A 20,825-nucleotide genomic window follows, 5' to 3' on the forward strand; every position below is an offset into this window, starting at 1 on the left:
AAGTTGTTATACAACCAATGATTTCTTGTCGTTTTTCAAAAAACTTTGCCGTGGATCCACGCACCCACCCCGAGAGAATCCGTGCATCCAACGTGATAGGATGCGCGCACCGTGCGCGCATTTCGATGTTTTTTTTTTTAAAAAGGGGGGCCACAGGGAGTCCTTCTGGGACCCCCTAAGCAGATCTAGAGGGTCAGAGTATTTCCACTCAGCCCCCTTTATATCTTTTACACACTTATTCCCCTTCCATCTTCAGCCTTGCTTCTACCGAGGCAGAAAATGGCCGCCAACAGTTCCTGGTTTCGAATGTAGAGAGACGCTCGACAGCCAATTAGCATTCAGCGCGCGATCGTGAGGGTGCGCGCTCGGTTCGGGGAGGGTGCGCTTACAGTGCGGGTACGGTCCGCGGATCCTCCGCGGCCATAGATATCACTAACTTTTTTACCCTAGTTTTCTCAGGAACTACTGAACAGATTCACACCATATATGCAAAAGGCACGAGTCCGAACTGAGGACTACCTCTTTGCCAAATTTGGTGTCATTCCGTTCAGCGGTTCGGGCTGTAGCTGCGACAACAGATCCTACGGGAAATTGCATGGGGAAAACGCGTTTTGGGACCCCCTTTTTTCTCGCCCCCGCTTCACGGATCACCGCAAAACTTTCAGGGTAGGAGCGGAGCGGAGCTGGCCAAAAGTTTGGAGAATTTCGCAAAGATTCGTCAATCGGCGCCAAAGATATTCCCAATAGAATGTTGCGGATTTCCAATGGAAAATAGGTCCTAACTATAACTATCTACTGGCGTGTGTGTGCAAAAAGGAATCCTGAAAATCGTGCAGAAAAGATGAGCCACACCAGTTCTTCATTCCTTAATCATGCGGGTTTATTTGGCAGACAAACTATATATATATATATATATATCTCAGAGCAATTTTGAAGAAAACGCCGCACTTGCTCTGGAATAGTCAATTAGATTTTATTGACTACATTTCTCTCCACCTACGCGTTTCAAGCTGAACACAGCTCTTGATCACAGTAGTTTTCCAAGTCCGTTTTTAGTTTCATCATTTTATACCAAGTAGCCACATGAGCCGGTAATGAGGCATTGTGGTGAAGTACTGGGTTTTTCAGAACCCAGCGGTGCCAGGGAACACACCCTCAGACTTCGAGTTCTTCCTGTTTCAGACTGCAGAAACACAGAGTCTTCTTGGTGAAGTCAAAGATCGTATTTATTGGCTGCAACCAGTAACAGGTATCCTAGAAGTACAACACGGTGTATATTCTCAGGAGACTGCTCAACCTTACAAAGCCAGCCTTCTCTTTTTATACAAAATATTATGCTTTAGGCAAACATTCCTTATTTTACAGTTGACTATTCACATATTTTCACTACAAAGAAAAAGCGGAGTCATGATGACTAGCCCATATTTCAGTTTGTCCAGCCCTCAATCAATTACCCGGCAAGGCTCAGTACTTTCATCAGATATCGACGGACCCCCAATAAAAACGGGCACCTCCTCCTCGTAAAGCAAGTCATAAAGTAAGAAACAGGGACAGGTGTGTGTAAGATTAGGCATGGTTTGTGTGGGATGAAAGGTTTTATGATATGTTGTGCCTTGATACTAATCACATTTGGCCACTGGGAAAGGAACTGGCCGAACGGGTTTGGCTTCAGGCAGTGGAGTCAGCTTGCCCCGGTCACAGAGGAGTCAGCAAAGGTGTATGTCCTTCAGACTCGTTTTTGACCTAGTCATTGGCCTATGTGAGGGCAATCACAAAATGGCTGCCGTTCAAATGAAAACCGAGGGTTCAGGACGGAAACTCTGATTTCAGGATGATTTCGTCACCCGAATATGGCGAAAATGCTTGTGCATAGTATTCTAATTATTCCCGGTCTGCTGATACCAAAATCGTCATGATACGACGATGTTTATAACACGGGTCCAGAATTTTCAGTACCACAGTGGACTGTGTAGTTTATAAGAATTTTGATGACAAATTGTATGTCTATTAAACAAGTTCGCTCCTGTAGGTAATAGTAATTCTATGTCACTGAAATGAATTACATGGCCAGAGTGGCCAGATCAGGTGAACATGAATGAAAGTTCATTAAATTACGGCGTGCAGCTTTAATGCTAGCATACGCTCGTATTTGGGCTCATTGGTATTAAGTAATACATAAATTGGTTTAACGGCTTGCTGCTGGTGCTGGCAGCGAGGAAAGGACTTGTCCCCACAAAGTATTTCAGAGCAATTTTGAAGAAAACGCCGCACTCGCTCTGGAATAGTCAATTAGATTTTATTGACTACATTTCTCTCCACCTACGCGTTTCAAGCTGAACACAGCTCTTGATCACGGTAGTTTTACAAGTCCATTTTTAGTTTCATCATTTTATACCAAGTAGCCACATGAGCCGGTAATGAGGCATTGTGGACTGTGTAGTTTATAAGAAATTTGATGACAAATTGTATGTCTGTTAAACAAGTTCGCTCCTGTAGGTAATAGTAATTCTATGTCACTGAAGTGAATTACATGGCCGCCGGCACCAGCAACAAGTTGTTCCCCCCATAGGGACATTTTTGCTTGGAGTATATATATATATATATATATATATATCTATAAACAAAAAATATATATATATATATATATTCACTGAAAAAACCATAGGTTTCACACACGTTATAGTTAGGAATTAGCATTTAAAAAACCTTGCAAATTCACTTAAAAAACCATAGGTTTCACACATGTTATAGTTAGCTGGACATTTCACTCGTGAAAAACCATTGAAATTCCCCCATTATAGTTAGTGCAGGCAACTATAACTCACGCGACCGCAATCCTCTGCTGATGACGTCACATATTACATCACTGTATTTAGACACTTATTTACCCATGTCTTCTTCCATTAATTTTTTGCTATACATATATTACAAATATTTTTTTTTCAGAAAGACACATATGTCATCAGTGATGTAATATCAGATGTAATATCTGACGAGAACCACTCCGGATCCTCCAACTACCAATCTGCAGAATTGTCTCTCTCGTTCACTCTCTCCATTTCCTCAATCCATTTTCTTCTTAGCCTGGGCATTTGTTGCCAGCCTTGACCTCTGACAAGAGGGTGAGTCAACCTCTAGGTGGAGAGTGAGGTACCGGCCTTTACATCATCACATTGTAATGCCGAGTCCTTGACATACCTGCAACTGTTTTAGGGCTTGTAACAATGCAGGTCCTTTCTCACCTGACACCTTCTTCTTCGCCTCGTGCCGCCTAGACCACTCCTCTATTCATCAGAACATCTTCTCATTGCTAAGGCACATCAAGAGGCTATTTCTTGTGTACCAAGTGGCTAAGGCTGGAATGGGCTTCCACTCTCTCTTCATAATCAGGCCAATTTATCAAAGTTTAGAAAACATATAAAAATTTGACTCTTTACAGAAGAAGGCCTTTATATTAAGAGGTGGTGACCGTTAGCTTCCGTAGGCATATTCTACCCTGTCCTATGGTTTACTGCAGTATTATTGGCTCAATCTTAATTTTAATGCCAGGACAACATTATTGGCAATTGCACACTTAATAAATACCTAAAGAAACAAAGAAATACAATAGGGGACTGGTAAGGAATGAAAGATACAGAAATGAACAGGGGTTGAATTTGTGTGCCATGGATTCCATGGAGAAAACCTGGGATCGCAGGTGCTACCACTGCCTTCCCCTAATTGCCTTCAGTTATCAAATGACTCTGAGTGAGAGCTAAATAGCCCATGCCATTATTGTTCAAAAGATATTTTCTGCACAAGTATTCCTGAGAATTATAGTTTATCACTCACAAAGCTTGCTTGATGAGACTTCGGAATATTATGTCTCATGGCATGTGGGTTTCTTGTAGAACCCATCACTAGATATAGGAAGGATGATTCATATATTCTCCAATGATTAGGGGTTTTAAAATAGTTCACAAAGGAAAGTGTTTTCCTTTTTCTCTGTACTCCTCCATCCTACTATTAGAGGCATTTTTCACACTTGTCAATCTGCAGCTGCTTAGTTGCAATGCATTAATTATTTCCAGAAAGACAGAAGCTGACTCATTACTTCTAACTGTGAGACAGACAGATAGCAGAAAAAACATGTTATGCTGTGCACGATAAATATGACCGCATTGCATCAAGAACTGGATACTACTAAAGTGTTATTAATTTACACTTAATGGACAATGCAGATTTCAAGGCAGTGTATTGATCACCTCAAAGGTTTATCACCTTCAAGACACCAGTTTTAAATATATTGTACAAAGAGTGTTTGAAAAGTCTGAATGTATTGAATCATTAGTTCTGTCACAAAATATTTCTAACTGGTGCTATACATGTTCCTGGTGGTAAGGTAAGATAGTGCTTCCTCCAAACACCTTATACCAAAAAATTATAAAAACAGGATTCTAGAGGTAGTAATGTGTGACAAGAACGTTTGTGTACATTTGCTGTGTGGCATTTGATTGTGGAGGTGATATGTTCTATTATCTTTTTGTGCTGGTGTATTTCTGTGCTGCATTATTGCAATATAATTTTGTTGAGCTGAGCTATTTTCGGTTGTATTGGATTCTGTTTTGTCTTTTTTGTTGTGAGGCACACTGTTATGTTTTAAGTGTGTTGTTATGTTACTTTACGTAGGTCATTCTATGTTCTGGTAATTATTTTTAGTATGTCAACAAATGCTGCTACATTTCCAGCCAAAAGCTGCACAGGTCTTGAAAGTTCCTGTGAAAAGCAACCATTTACCTATGTCAAAGGTGATAAAATAGCACTACTCCAGTTCTTCAACTACTTAAGACACTAGTCAGCACACACTGTGGCAGAGGTTGTGTCTTAATTTGGCCCTCCCAGTACACACTTAGGGTCAGATGAACCAAATTTTAATTTTGCATTTCCTAAATAGCAACTTCGTAGGAATCGCTATTTAGGAAATGCAAACTGATACGTACAAAATTTGCGATTCCCTAATACCCAATTTCTACAGAGTTGGAATAGCTATTAGGGAATCACAATTAGGAAATACCATTTCATACCATTGCAAAGTAGGAAATAGTTGGCATTTCCTAAATTGCACTTTCCTAATTGGAAATCGCTATTTAAGAAATGCAAAGCCAAGGACGCCTCTGGGCTTCAGGCACTCCTGGAGGCACCCCGAATTTCCTAGTGCACATGTAAGTGCTTCATGTAACGTTACAAAAATGCATTTTAAATGCATTTTTTAATTTGCACATGGTTACTATCAACTTTAAGTCGATGGTAATTGCTTTTCTGAATTGCACAATTCACATTTACGAAATGCTTTGTACATGGGCTTTGGGAATCACAAATAGGTAATCTCTATTTGCGATTCCCTAAATTGCTGTCGCAATTTGCATTTTCCACCAAGTAGAAATCACAAACTGTGACAGTGATTTGGCCTTTGTACATAGGAAAAGGCCATTTAGCATTTGTTAATAGGCTGAAATATCGATTCGGCTCATTAAGAAATGCAAACTGGCTTCCTACATCTAGCGCTAAATGTGATACAACCCATTATATCTTATTAAAAGGGCATTTGTCTACTTACCTTGCATTTATAAGTATTGTATAAATGTTATTATAGCATCCCTGAGAGTTTCACTGCCATAAGATCATTCTCAATATGGCAAACTGAACAAATAATTACCTTCCCGACACAATGCTCAATAGAAACATTACATCTTCATTATTTCAGTATTTTATATTAATCCCTTGGGTGCTAAGGACATGCTGGACACCTCCTCAATCCCGCCTCTCAGGTGCTAAGGATGTGTCCATCATGTATTAGCCCCTCCCATGGGAAAAGCACTCATGTTCCCTTGCAGGCCCTCCCGCCACATGCTGTTGCGGATCACCAGAGGGAGGCCTGAGGAACACTGTCTTGGCGCGCAGGGACGACATAAACGTTCAAGAAGCGCCAATTAAACTACATTTCCCAGAATTCTCGGCGCGCTGACGTAACGACGTCAAAGTGCGCACGAGACGTGTACTAGAAAAAGCTACCAGGGCAGCATAACGCTGCCGCTTACTTCATCCCTGAGGAGCCGTGCTAAGAACTAGAGGCGGGTAAGGGTGCCGTGTGCACCGCAATTCTGGTCCAACCTTTATGCAGTATGTTCGCTCAACTTACCCGAGTGGCTGACTAGGGGGTCCGCTCTTGGCTGTGGGAGTGCTCCGTTGGTGGAACCAATTGCCTGTTCCTTGCAGAGCAACCCCTACGACGGGTCCCAGGTCCCAGCATTCCTCTATCAGACCTAGAAACCTGACTTTGGGGTTACCTGGATTTTGTGCTCACCTCATCCTTCCTGAATGCTGAAAGTGAGACAAACTGTTGTTCTTCTCGTTTTCCCTGTTGGCGAACCGCTCCGGTTCATGCAGGGAAAACGTTTATGGTTTCATTATACCGCTGTTCCACTGCCAGGCTTTATGGGCAGTCCTAATCTTTATCGTTTATTTTTCCTTGGATGGTGATTGTGAGAAACAAACTTAATTCGCCTCTGGGATGAGTGGGGAACTATCCTTGGTGTTCAAGAGATAGAAACCCTATTGCAAGGTGCACACACTATGTTTTGTCTCTGCGTGTGATTACAGCCTCTACCCAAGACGTATTGGGGATGAGGGCCCGACAAATGCACCGCTATTGCTGGTACTGTGCTGCTTGAGAATGTCATGTGATCTCTTTATGTGTCCTGCAGCAGGGGTATTGAGAGGGAGCCGAGAACACCTCTTCCGCACCCCTGTTTCAAACATCAGGATTGTTCCATGGTATGTAGTAGGAGCCGGGGTGTCCCTCATGGTTGATGTTATGAGGTATTGCACAGATTGCTGACTATGGTCTTTTTCCACTAGGTTGAGTTCTAGAGAGCAACCGCCATTAAACCTTGCAGAATAGATGAGGTGGTGTTTCTTTCCTTACAGGTATTGAACTCAGGGTGAAATCACAGTGGGACCCGGGTAGAGTACGAAGGAACGGTACACATGCTCTGGTGACTTATATTACTGTAATTGTCTTTCCAGGTCTCCCTCCCCGCTGTCCCCTTCCTTCCCTTCCCCCGCTTGACCACTCCATGGAGTCTGTGTTTATCTACATCCAGACCATGGTGGTGTCGAGAGGTGGACCATTCTGAGCAACGTACGATCCTGAGGAGTCTCGGCCACAACACATGCCCCCACTGTGAATAGCAGTGGAAGCAGATCTGCAGCCACCCTTGACTGCTTCCTCAGCAAGATCATGATGTTAGCTTGTGTAAATGTGTAAATGTAAATGTAGTTGAGCTTATATAGCGCACAGCTACCCGCTTGCCTGGTATTCCCCTGTGAGATAGCAGGGTATCCACAGGGTGAAAGTCAGGCATCCCGCCGCGAGGGGCCCTTGTGGAGATTAAGCAAGCTATTGCCCAGAGTCACAGAGTGTGAACCCGTGAGTCGAGGAGGCACCGGGGCGAGAATTATCGAGTCCGTGGAATTTTTAGCCCAAGACCCGCCGAGGCGGGGAATTGAACCCTGGTCCAGGACCGATCTCAGCTTCCGGGTCTGCCGCCTCTAACCCCTGAGCCACACTTCTCCACTTGTGCATGTCACACCGATGTTATGATACTGTTCGGAGATGTGTTGGAAGCCATTTTACTTCTCGCATGTCCTGTTAGGGGTAGGTCCACTCAGTAGAGAAGGGATCGAGGTGGATGAGGCACACTTGCATTAAAAGAAAACCTTTATATATACTGTCCTAAATTTCATGGATTTTAGCCTAAGCTAAATTCTCCTTTCCCCTGTGCCTCTCTTCTCTGAATTCCTACTGCAAGATCACAGGTGGGACTGCAATAACACAACAGGAATGCAACCACTCACCCACCGGGTGGGTCGCTGGGGGACATCCCCTTGGCCAAGTGTAGCTCCCCTGGGTGGCATACACAGCTCCTTTGTTTTTTGCACCCCCCCCCCCACCTGGGGGCAGATTGGCCCCATTTTTATTTTTTGGGGGAATGTATTTATTAGCATTTTCTTGGTCACATCACACAAACAGTGCGAGTATCCAGGGCACATGATTTCTTTCAGGGTTACATCAGCGAAATATGTCAGTATTGGCAAAATACAGGCAAACAACGATTGGATGTGCATAGGGGGTAATATGAGCCCCTTCCCCTCCCCCCACCCAACGCCACACCCCAAGGGATCACTGTGAGTCAGTGAGCGTGAGACCATAATGTTTTAGCCATGGTTTCCATATTTTCCAGAACTTTTTGGGACAACCTTGTGCTACGTATGTCGTTTTCTCTCCTAGCATGTGCATGCCCAGTCCCTTTTTCCAGTCAGCCAGTAATCTACACGGTGTAGCTCCCCCATGCCCTTGCCAGGTCACATTTAGCCACCACCAACCCTAGCTGAAGCTACGTTAACTACGAACTGGGGAGGTCAGTCTCTGTGTGTATGCCCAACAAAACAAACAGGGCATTCAGAGGTATCGTCTCCTCCAAGATAGCTTCCATTTCTTTCAGCAGGGCTGCCCAATATGTTTGAATGTGTGAACATTCCCATACCGTATGGAAGAATGTACCCTCGGCCCTGCTGCATCGCAGGCAGTTGGACGCTTTCGCCCTCCCTATGCGGTGCAGTCAGGCTGTGTCATAATATGCTCTATGTAAGTATGTGAATTGGATCAATCTAAGGCGGGACTTGATGGCCACCTCCCGGGGGTGCATCAGCGCTATTTCCCAGCTCCTCTATCTCACCTAAGTCTGTCTCCCATTTCACCCTCAACTTCTGCAGGGAAACGGGCTTGTTATTGATTATGGTTCTGTATGTCCAAGAAACTGCCTTTTCCCCAATCTCACCCATCAGGAGTCTGCCCTCTAACGGGGCGTACTCGGGAATGTCGCTGGTGTCTATAAGTTGTGCCCGCCATGCATGCGCCAACTGCAGGTATTTATAATATTGTGTCTGACTCATATCGTATTCTGTCCGAAGATAGGAGAACGTTACCAGCTCTTTATGCCATAGTATATCTTTAATTTGTGAGATACCCAGCAGGTCCCATTTCCCAAAACTCCTCAACTTTGCAATTTCTTTAAGCCGATTTCCAACCCATAGTGGGGTTTCCCTGGTCACCCGGTCGTCCCATTTCATCAGCCATTCTGCTTTCTTCCATGCCGCGATCACGATCCACATAGCTGTTAGAAGCTTTTTGGAGCCCCTCCTTCCATAAAGGTAGTGTGTGTGTGGCCGCCCGACGAATTGCGTATGCTCGAGTGCATAGGTGGGGTGGTCTCTCTCTATGTGGTCCCATTCATTCACAACAATTAAATGGGCCGCCCAGTAGTATGCCCGAAGGTCGGGTAAGGAAATACCGCCACTATATATTGGTTGTGGTGCAATGTCGCCAGCGCTATCCTTTGAGGTCTCCCGTCCCAGAGGAATGTCCTCAGCGTGTCATCAATTTTGGTGAACAGCTCATCGGGTATGAACTGGTACGTGTTCTGCAGAACATATAAAAATCTTAGGAGAACTATCATTTTATAAAGCGCCGCTCTGCCTAGCAACGTCAATGGCAAGGATTTCCATCGTTCTACGTCTGAGCGAAACTCTCTGAGAACCCTACATAGATTGCGATCCATCGCCACTGCTGTGTCTGTTGTAACATAGATCCCCAAATATTTTATGCCATTGGGGGCCGTCTGAAGCTGGCTCATGTGATCCCTATGCTGTCCACTCTGACCCACTGGGTAAAGACACGATTTCTCCCAGTTAATTTTGTACCCCGCATGTGCTTCGTATTCCTCACAGCTAGCCATAATATTAGGGAGTGTCACTTCAGGATTCGTAACATACAGCAGTATGTCATCAGCATACAGGTAAATACGCTCATCAGAGTCCTCATTCTCACCTCTCCGGAAACCCGTTATGCCCGGGTGCGCTCGGATGACACATGCAAGGGGTTCCAGGACCAGGTCAAAGAGGAGAGGGGACAGTGGACATCCCTGTCTAGTGCCCCTTCCTATTGGGAATTCCTGCGACACCACACCATTAACTCTGGTCCTAGCCAGGGGTCTATGATAAAAAACAGCGATCCATTGCCTGAAGGCAGGGCCAAATCCAAACTCATCCAGAGTGGACATAAGAAAGGGCCAGTGAATGGTGTCGAAGGCATTTTCGGCATCAAGGGACAAAATAAGGTGCGGGTCTTTCCTAGTGGTTACCACTTCTAGCCAATTATGAAGCCTCCTAAGGTTGAGTCTCGTCGACCGTTTTGGCATTAAGCCAGATTGTTGATCTTGTTGAATGAGACCAGTGATCACCGCGGTGAGCCTATTGGCTAGTATTCTGGCCAAGATTTTGGGTTCTATGTTAATAATGGAGATGGGTCGGTACAAGCTACACCTCTTTGGCGGTCTGTCCTTTTTGGTAATTACCACGATTGTGGCAGTCCGCAAATCCCTAGGGAGACAGCCTTCCTCTTGCACCTCTAGATACAGCTGAAGGCGGTGTGGACTGAACAGCGCCGCATTCTGTTTAAAAAATTCAGAGGGAGCCCATTGGGGCCCGAAATCCTCCCAGTTTTCAACTGACCAATGGCTTCCATGATTTCCTCTTTCGTAATCTTTTCGTCCAGAGTCTGCGACTCGCTGGTCGCCAGCTTGGAGAGCTGTATTGCTTGAAGATATGCCCGGATTTATGCTGGCTCTGCCAGAAAACGTTGCGCATAGAAGTTCTCATAGTACCCGGCGAAAGCATTAGCTATTTCAACGGGAGCCGTGTGAGTCTGGCCCTCCTCAGTCTGTATCTGGGCAACCCACCAACTATCTAGCTCTTTTTTTCTGAGCCATACAAGCAGTCTACCCGTTTTGTCACCTGCATCATACAGCCGGCGGTGCATGGCTTGGATCGCATGCTGCGCGTCCTTCTTAGCCAGTGCAAAATATTCCCGGTGAAGAAGCTGTAGTCTCCGCAGCACGGAGGGGTCGTCGCTCGTAATGGCCTGTTTTTCCAGACGTAAAAGCTGGAATTCAAGCCCCATAATCTCTTCATCTTCTTTCCACTTTTTATAAGGTATAATGTTCTGGGCTCTATCCCGCAGGACGCGTTTATATGCCTCCCATAGCGTAATGGCGGAGTCTACTGACACTACATTTTCATGAAAGTATAGTTCCGTGTCCACCCTGATTTCTTTGGCAACCTGCGGGTCCCTCAGTTCCCATGGGTTGAGCTTCCATTCCCCAGCCGGGCATTGTGTACGGACACCTACTGTGAGCCAGAGGGGCGAATGGTCGACAGACCTCTTGCCAGGTATTCTATTTTCTAAATTTCTCCTAGGTCCTCTGCCGTGGCTAGTATATAGTCCAACCTGGAGAAGGTTTTGTGGGCACCTGAATAGAAGGAATAAGCTTTAGTTTGTGGATGCTGCCTGTGCCATACGTCAGTAAGAGTCAGTGAGTCTGCAAACAGTTTAAGCTGTGTTTCTTTGGGGCCACCCGCTGGGACGGTCGTATGATCTAGGGTAGGGTCCATTACATCATTGAAATTTCCTCCAATCATGTGTGTTTCGGAGCCCGCTTCCAGAAGGACCGCTGTGAGCTTCTCAAGCATCTGTCTTTGCAGCCTGAGGGGGTGCATACACACTAATTAGGGTGATATTCCGTCTGTCCCACACACCCTTAACATCGACATATGTACCGTTAGGATCTATCCAAGTGCGCTCAGCTCTGAAAGGTGGGCTTTTCCTCATTAGGATGGCCACCCCTCTCGCCCCTGAAGAGAACCCAGCGGGGGCCAATGTTTTGTATGCCCCTTGGCCTAAGAACCCACATTGTGTGCCCCTCAGATGTGTCTCTTGCAGAAAGATGACATCCGGTTTTAATCTTTAAAAGTATACCGCCACCAGTCCTCTTTTGACCTTGTTCCCCATCCCATTTGCATTCCATGAGATGACCGAGTACGTGCCGTTATTAAGTGTTGTCATCATGGTGCTGTGTTGTGCCCTTTCCACTGCTATAGCCACTATACCGGTCTCAATGTCTCCATGTCTGCAACCTCTTAAAGTGTACATTCCCGCTATTTTCCTATGTAACTGTATAGTAACTCCAGCCCCAATGACCCCACCGCACCCCCCACTCTCCCCCACTGCCCAACCGACTACCCCTTGGGTCAACATGACCAACTGTGTCGTGTTCGGATTGGAGAGATCTGTCGCCCACCTCCACCAACTAGTCTGCTCAAGCTTCTCCCAGCCCCTCCAGCCCTTCCCTGACCAGGTTATCTGAGGGCCTGGAGTTTGGGCTACTGACGTCTAGGATTGTCTAAGAGGTAGGGGAGGCTCTATGCAGGTATAAACAGTTCAAAAAGACCAACAGAAATGGAAAAAAGGGGGGGAGGGAATGGAAAGGGGGGAGGGCAGAACAACAAAATAAAGAAAAAAGAAGAAAAAGGGGGGATCGGCAGGGAAGGGATGAAAGAAAGGCAATACACCCGAGGGAGCTGGGCACACAGGGCGGTGTGCAAGCTGCTTTGTCAGCTTACTGTCCCTCGGGCTCTCCGGGCTTGGCGCTGCTCATCATTCCTCTTCTGTGTCCGCTTGCCGGGTCTGAGTGTCTGCGGCTGTCACAGGGCTTGCCTTTCCCGGATTCTCAAGGAGATGAATGTTTTGCAGTAAAGGGTGATCCTCTTCTGAGTCCGTTGTAATGTCCTGATCAGTGCAGTCTGCTGAGCGCTGCCAAGCTGATTCTTCTGTCTGTGGTTTCCTGATGAATCTATCCATGCGGTGTGTACTTTCAGAGTCTGAGACCCTTGGTGTCGACCACTTCACCCTCCTGCTCCAATACGGCGTCACACTAAGCTGTGCACCCAGGACTGTCGCAGTGCCCCTCCCCTTAAGTAGTTGCGATCTGGATGTGTTGCTGCGTGGCAGGGGGCCCTCCCGCCGCTCTTATCAGTGGGCGTTCTTCCAGCCAGTTCCATGCCTCCTCAGGAGTATTGGCTTGATAAATCACTTTAGGTTTAGCAGGGAAGAGGACCATGTATGTAATTTGTAATTGTCGTAGTTTATCTTTCACGAGTCAAATGTTTTGCGTTGCTTCTGCACTTCTCGTGAGTAGCCCGGAAACACCATGATCTTGGTATTGTCCATCCGCATTTCCCCCTTCTGCCTGAGTTCACGGAGGATGAGGTCTCTGTCCCGGTAGTTAAGAAATCTCGCGATCAGCGGATGCGGCATGTCACCAGGCGGTGGCCGGTTCCCCGGTATCCTGTGAGCTCTTTCAATTATAAAGCATGGTGTGAAATGTGTGTCAGGAAGTGTATCCAGCAACCGTTTACGCAGGTAGGCACCCGCGTCTGACCCCTCAATGGACTCCAGAAAACCGATAAAGCAGAGATTGCTTCTACAGGCATGATTTTCAGCATCATCGACCCTCCAGAGTACGTCTTGCATGGCCACAGCTAAGGCCGTGACCTCACCACGGAGAGTGTGTGTGGTATCTTCCACTTCAGATTTGCGGTGTTCAGCTTGTGTGACTTTTTTGGATACATTGCATGGATCTTGGCTAAGCAGGTTGACATCTATTTTAATTTTGTCGATTTTACCTTCCAACGCCTCTCTGGAAGACTGAATTGCGTGAAGAATGACATTGTTGTCCGGTGCGTCCGTTGCGGTGGAGACAGGGGGTTCCGTCATGGGCAAGGGTTTGGCAAATGTATCCATCTTCCCCTGCCTCTGTGGTTCAGGGTCCTTGTCCCACGCCATCTGGGACTGCCACCCAAGCGGGCAGAGCAGAGGCCTGGTGGACCGAGGTGTCCCCCGCCTTTGCGGACCACTCCAGCTGCAGGTTTCCTCAAGAGCTTATCCCCCTGGGGGATGACTTTCCCACCTTCCTGCAGCCTTCGAGGAATTTAATTGTCAGGGTTCCGGCCACTGCCTTCAGTGCCAAGAGTGTCCAACTGCTGTTGGTCCTCCGCGACGCAGACACCCTGTTGTGATAAATGTCTTTTACACACTTTGATCTTCAATCTTCTTACTGGCATGGCTTAGCACCCATCCTCACCCACAGGGTGGCATAGAACCCCCGTGTGCTCTCACAGGATTGCGTGTGGCACACAGAGAGAGGCTGGGTCCATACGACCTTCCATCCGCCCACCCCGTGCATACCGTGCTGCCCCCGGCGACGCCGCACTCAGCCCCCGTCTTCAAGTGGGGTCTCCCTGTCATGTAAACCTCTGCAATATCTGTAGCAAGGGCTCTCTCTAGCCACGCCACAGGCCTCACAGTGTCGCACGGTGCTGCTTACCAGGCACAATCACACTCTACCGCCACCATGACAGTGCAGGGGTTCAGGAGGCAGGTTGGAGGTGGGGCGGAGAGGGGGCCCACCACCATCAGCTTGGCCAGTCTCCAGGTTTGGCACAGTTATGCTCACCCACTCCCCCACGGGCTCACCGTACTGCCTGCTGTTGTCAAGGAGTGTCCACGAAACGATCATCAGCCCTTCCTTGCCTCAATGGGCTAGGCAGTGTCTCTCACCATTCCACTGATAGCCCCTGGGTGTAGCACCAGCCCAATGTGTCCCCCACGATCATACGCGCCTCCGCACCAACCAGGCTCGTAGATTAAGGAGTGCACAGCGTGTGCGGGGTCTGCAGCAGTCGTCCATCCCAAGGGCAGCCAAACTGTGTCTATTTCCGCTCCTAGTACCAGTCCGTGCCTGCAGTTAAGTGCAGCAGCGTGGGAACAGACAGTGCCACCGCCAGAGCCTAACCCCACCGCCACTTTGTGTGGCTATACAACTTGCAGGTTCTCTGTGTGCAAGTCCCCCATCTCCGGGCTCTTCTTCATTGCGACATGCTGCTTCCGAGCTGGGACCGGTGTAGCACAGTATAGTTCCTGCACCTTGCCCCCCACTTGAGGCTCTTGTCATTCAGGGCCATCTGTCCGGAGCTCAGCCAACTCCCAAGCCCCGGGGGTTGCAAGGTCTGGTGGCACCCAGTCAGCGGTCGCAATAAAACTCAGCGGCTCAGCCCACTGCAGTCACCACCGTTGCCGCCGCTCATATGGATCACTTTGCACAGTTGTGACTCTCTGCCTGGCTCTCCGCGGCTCCCCGCTGGTCTCCGGGTAAGTGCTGGTCAGCGACCACAGCAGCCCAGCACCACTCGTCGCACTCGGTGACAAGCAGGCAGGAGGGGTCTATCTCTGTGTGCAGAGCCCTTCGGCGTCACTAAGTCCTCCCCAACCGCACGTCGTGGAAGGCTCCGGTCCAGTGTCTCACAGCCGGGGTATATAGCTGTGCTCAGGCCTGCGCTCCTGTCAGTGCTGCCATGTTGTCTTTAAGACCGCCGCACCCGGGTCTTTTGTACTTGAAGACAAATCACGGCCAGCTTCCTCCAACTAGGGTTTCTCTGTGGGCACGCTCTGCTCGCGCACTCGCTTCCCGCTACTGTGGGTCAGGATGTCAAGGTTCGGCCAAGGATATTGTCAGGATCATAAGCAGGCTCAGAGAGCTCTGGTCAGACACAACTAGTCCGCCATGCTGCTGGCCACGCTCCCAGATTGGCCCTATTTTTAGCCAAACTGCTCCTGTAGGCTGGACACCCACTAGACACCAGGGTAATACAAATATATATATGTGATGGCAGTGGCCCCTTGCGCAGGGGTCGCTCGCCTCAAAAGAGGGCATTTTTTCACTTTGTTTATCATCTGGATATGGGGCAGATCAGCAGTAGTTGTTTAGGCTGATCTTCCCTGGGGTGGAGCCAGACACCAGAAAATACTTTTCTGTATGTGGGGGAGTGGCCCAGGGAGTAAAAGTCACTATCCTCTTGGGTGACAATTTTTTGACGTTGATTCCCTCCCCCTTGGAGGCAGATCGGACATTTTGTATGATGATCTACACTGGGGAGGGGCGCAAAACTACTGGCCACCAGGAACTTAGTTGTACCTGTGTGAGGGAGAGACAGCACTGGCCATAGATGACTGCCCCAAACAGTAAACTATGTATTTCTGGTTTCCGCCCCCCAGGGACAGATTGACTGCTGTTTGAGGACAATCTGCACCAGGGGCATTGGAAACTGGGGGAACAGTATTTAGCATAGGGTTTCAACCATGCATATAATGTTTTGGAACATGGTTTTCAGGGTGGAACACACCACTAGATCACCAGAATAGGGTTTATAATGCCAGTAATCCATTGGGAATTGTGATGTATGTTTCTGCAGCTTGTTTCTTACAGCTTGATTTATATCAGTGTTCACATGTTTTTGAAATGTAGTAGTTTTGACAGGGACCACAGGACTACAAGTGTCAAAATGTAAAGGGAGCCATGTAGAGTAGGCTGAGCTCCTTTGACCAGGAGCAAAGGCTGGAGGCAGAAAATGTTGAACCTGAGATAAGCAATGAAAGCTGCAGTGCTATCTTTCAAAAAGTGAGAGGAAGTTTCTGGTATCTTTGCATCCTCCTGGGTCATTTTCAAATGGCTTACACTTGTGAGAGGCACTTCCTAGTCGTCCCTCTTTCTCTAGTTAGTTGTTTGGGACAAATGTTTTTTCTTTCTTTAGTATTTTGGGCTTAGCTTTGTTTGTTCGGTTTGTAGTATAGTAGTGTTGATATGTAGGGACGCTTTTTTCTATTGTTTTCCAAGTGACTGCACCATCATTCAAAGGTTCTTTTGTGATGATGTGCAGTGGGATTCATGAGTGGCACACCACCAATGACAGCCCCTTGTGTCTAGTTTTCCAAAATGTCTAGGATGATAGGTTTCCTTTAGTGCTGGCTGAGGTAGGGCCCAAATGCAGCAGCCACAAACATTACAAAAAGGGGTAAGTTTTGAGAGTAAAACTTTGATCTGTCCATATTGCGTTTTAGGTCCTTTGCTGGTGTGCTAAGCAGACCCATACAAACATGGACACCCCCTGCTGTCTGGTTTTCAGAAATGTCTGGGTGTGGAAGGTTTCTTTGGGTGGTGGCTAAGCTAGGGCCCAGAATCTGCAAGGCACAGAGTGGCCGAGTGAGGAGATGCCACACCTTGACGAAAGTGTGGCTACAGGGCTACGTCCCCACTCTGACCCCTGGTTCAGAGAAGCATTGTTGAAACTCGGGAATACCCCCGAGTGTGTCTGCTGAGGGCAAGTATTGCCATATCTTTAGCCCTACCATTTAGTGATTGACAAGGAGGGACTTGATTATAAGGGATCTGTATCCTGAGGAAGGCAATTGAGCCGTTAGGGCAGTTGGATTTGGCTGAAACATGTTGATACAAACAGATAGGGTAAAAGAGACATAGTCACTCTGATATACCCGCATAATTTGAATCCTACCAAGTGGGGCCCATTTCTTAAAGATACAGGGGTTCTCACATTGACAGTTTTCATTATTTTTCTTTCTGTAACAGGGATACCTCATGAATAAAACTGTTTTCTAAATAAATACACACTCCACACTGAGCGTTGGTCTGTGTCAGGGTGCGTCAGCGGCCCAATGATGAAGCATGCCAATATTAGTGGGTGAAGGCAATCTTAACAACCTAATGGGTTTTCCACTATGAAATACGTTTTTTTCTTCCCTTCCTTTCTTTCATTTTCTCCCTGTGGAACACAATATTCAGGAGGCCTTAATAGTTCTCCCTTGTTTGTGAGATCCAGTTTTTATTTTGGGGAATGAGGGAAGGCTCAATCTTTAGTCCCTTCCAGTTGTGTGCGTTTGGTTTTCAGAAATGTCTGGGTGTGAAAGGTTTCTCTAGGTGGGGGCTGAGCTAGGGCGCAAAATCTGCAGCTACCTATATTTTAAAAAAGCGTAGATTTTGCTGAGTGAAGTATGTCTTTAGGTTGCATTGTGGGACGCTTTGCGTCACAGATGCTAGGATCAGCGACACAACTGGGGTAGCATTCATATTAAGAGGCATGTGAAAACACAGAATAGTAGAACATTTGTTATTGCCAACTGGATTTCTCTGTATCTGTGCCTTCCAAATGTAAGCCAGTGTGCAAGACATTTTACAAATTGTCCTCTGAATCACATGATAATATGGGTAACCACAAATTCAGAGGTGTACAAATAACCATTGTTCTTAAACTCAGGGGCAGATCTACAAGGAAGTGCCGCAGCGTGGCAACACAAGCCCTTAGGCTGCACCACACTGCAGCACTTCCGCAGCACAGGAATGCAACATATTTAGAATAATATGTCGCATTCCTGTGCTCTCCCCTGCGCTGGTGCACAAACTGCAGCCATGCGCCGGCACAGGCACCCTTGCACCATGGTGCAAGGATGCCTCCATCATGGGGAGATTGTTTTTGTGCAGGAAGGGGCACCTTCCTGCACAAAAACAATCACTACAGGCAATTTCCTCTTTCAATGCGTGCTGTAGAATGCTACATGCTTTGCAAGAGGTAAAAACGAGGAGAAATGAAAACATTTCTCCTTGTTGCGCCTCCCCTGGGGAGGCGTATCATTGACATGCATTTCTAGATTTACAATTACTCGTAAATCTGGAAATGTGTCTCCTTCCATGGGTGTTGCGTAGGGACACCCACAGCAACACCCATGGAACTGCCTGCCACGCAAAGTGCTGCGTGTGAAGGGGCCATATTTACAAGGAGAGGAAAAGTCACTTAGGCTGGCTTTTCCTCTCCTTGTAAATATAGGGAAATGAAATGAGCCTCCAGAACGTCACAAAAAGTGACGACCTGGTGGCGCAGGGGGCTCGTAAATCTGCCCCTCAGTTTCTTGGGTTCATTTCAGAAATGCGTAGATTGCTTTTTTATCCATTTTTAATTCTATATATTTTAGTTTATAAATTTCTTAAAAATCAGTACACAATGAAAAATCAATGTAAGGTGAAGCTTAGTTGCTGACTCTGGGAATCACATATTTCAGAGAACCTACAAACCCTATATACTGGTGCAACCAGAAGGCTCTGTCAGTCTGAACGGTATATGGCTTTTGTAAATCGGCCATCATAACAAGATTTCACAATGTTGTCACAAATGACTGTTTTTTTCCTACTCATTGTCATCATTTTTATTTGTTTTAATAGTTTCTTTGAAAGAACCTTGGGGACGCGCATACACGGCCCCTTGCTGAATTCAGAGTTATGTCTACTTTCCAGGATATGCATTGCTTTCTGGGATCACCTTGGATTTCTCATCTGTTTTCATCACAAACTGCAAGAACATTGAAACCACAAAAAATTAGGAAAAATGGACAACCTCCTAGAAAGAAATTGGGGGGATACAATTGTGCTTGTTCCCTACAGCTGGGAAGATGTTGATCCTAGCACTGAAAACCTATCATTGATTCAATATTTAGAAAAAAAACATAGGCTTTCTACTACCCACTTTAAAAAAAATATTTTAAAAAAATGGAAACGTATTTTGGCTATACTCTCGGTTGTCTCCAGTGGTATCTACAAACTCTGGGTAGCTTTAGAATCCCCAGGATGTTAGAAAATTTGGCATGGATACCTTATGCGAAATAAGGTTTTGAAGACATAAGTGGAAGTATTCAAATTACCAAAATAAGGGTTTTGCATTCTAGGTTAAAGCTTTAGCATCCAACTGGTTAAAATTGATGACATTCTCAAAGGGTAACAGTGGGACGGTGGGGTGAGCACTGCAATATTGAGCACATTTACTATGAGGCTTTGTTAAGGCACATTTCAAGAGAGTCTTTTCGAAAGTTCTTGGTAATGGCACTCATTAGGAAATCCTTATGGTGAAAGTACTTTGTAGCGGTACAGCACAAAAAAGCCTCATGGTGGAAGCACATTGTAATGGTACAGCTTAACAAACCTTCATGGTAGAAGCACATCATTCTGTAACTCCATAAGAAAGCTTCATCCTTACGCTAGAGCGGTCAACCCCCAAGCTGGGGAACCGGCTTCGAGTCTTAGCAGGGACGCTAAACATCCTGTGATTCTGGGCAAATCACTTAGGGGCATATTATCAAGCACAGCGTTAAAATTATCGCCGCTTTAGCGTCAGAAAACTGACGCTAAAGCAGCGATAATGGGCTTGATAATATGCAGCAGAGAATTCCAATAGAAGCCCATGTTGACACCAGAACACGGGCTTCTGTGGGAATTCTCAAGGGCATATTATCAAGCCCATTATCGCCGCTTTAGCAGCAGTTTTCTGCCGCTAAAGCGGCGATAATTTTAACGCAGTTTCTTGATAATATGCCCCTTAATCTGCCCGTGCCCAACACAAATGAATGTGTCCGTCTGTAATGCGACTGGTGCTCATGGAAAGCGCTCTGATACCTTTGGGTCAAGTTCGCGCTATATAAAACTCCATTGGAAAAAAACACTCTTTAGACAAGCCTTGGCCATTGACAAGGCCAATCGGTCTCACTTGCTATTATTGAGTGACCAATGCGTTTGGGTTTGTCAATGCACATTATTGGCTTGCCATTGTCAGCGGAGTATTACAGCCCAAAGAACTGGCAAAGCCAATAGCAGCCATCACAATGGAGATGGGCCGCATCCAGGGTATCACGAAGGCTGAGGAGCATCAGAATGCGGTGACAGACAAACATTCACGTCATCACCAAGGCTGCTGTCAAGTAGCATCGAAAAGGAGAGTTGATGAGGACGTCGAGGTCTTCACAAGGCGGCCATCTGGCACCTGGCAAGCTGTTCGGAGTATGGAGAGGGACGGCAGATGGGGAGGGAGGGGATGCATTTTGAGAACACGAGCATGCTCTGTAAACTAAAGCATGGAGTGCTAAACAAGGATTGACTTGAAAACAACACAAAAAGTACTTCCGTGGCATCTGCAATGGAAAGTTCCATCATAGCCAA

This window comes from Triturus cristatus, chromosome 2_2, assembly GCF_964204655.1.
Source record: "Triturus cristatus chromosome 2_2, aTriCri1.1, whole genome shotgun sequence".
In the NCBI taxonomy this organism is placed as follows: domain Eukaryota; kingdom Metazoa; phylum Chordata; class Amphibia; order Caudata; family Salamandridae; genus Triturus; species Triturus cristatus.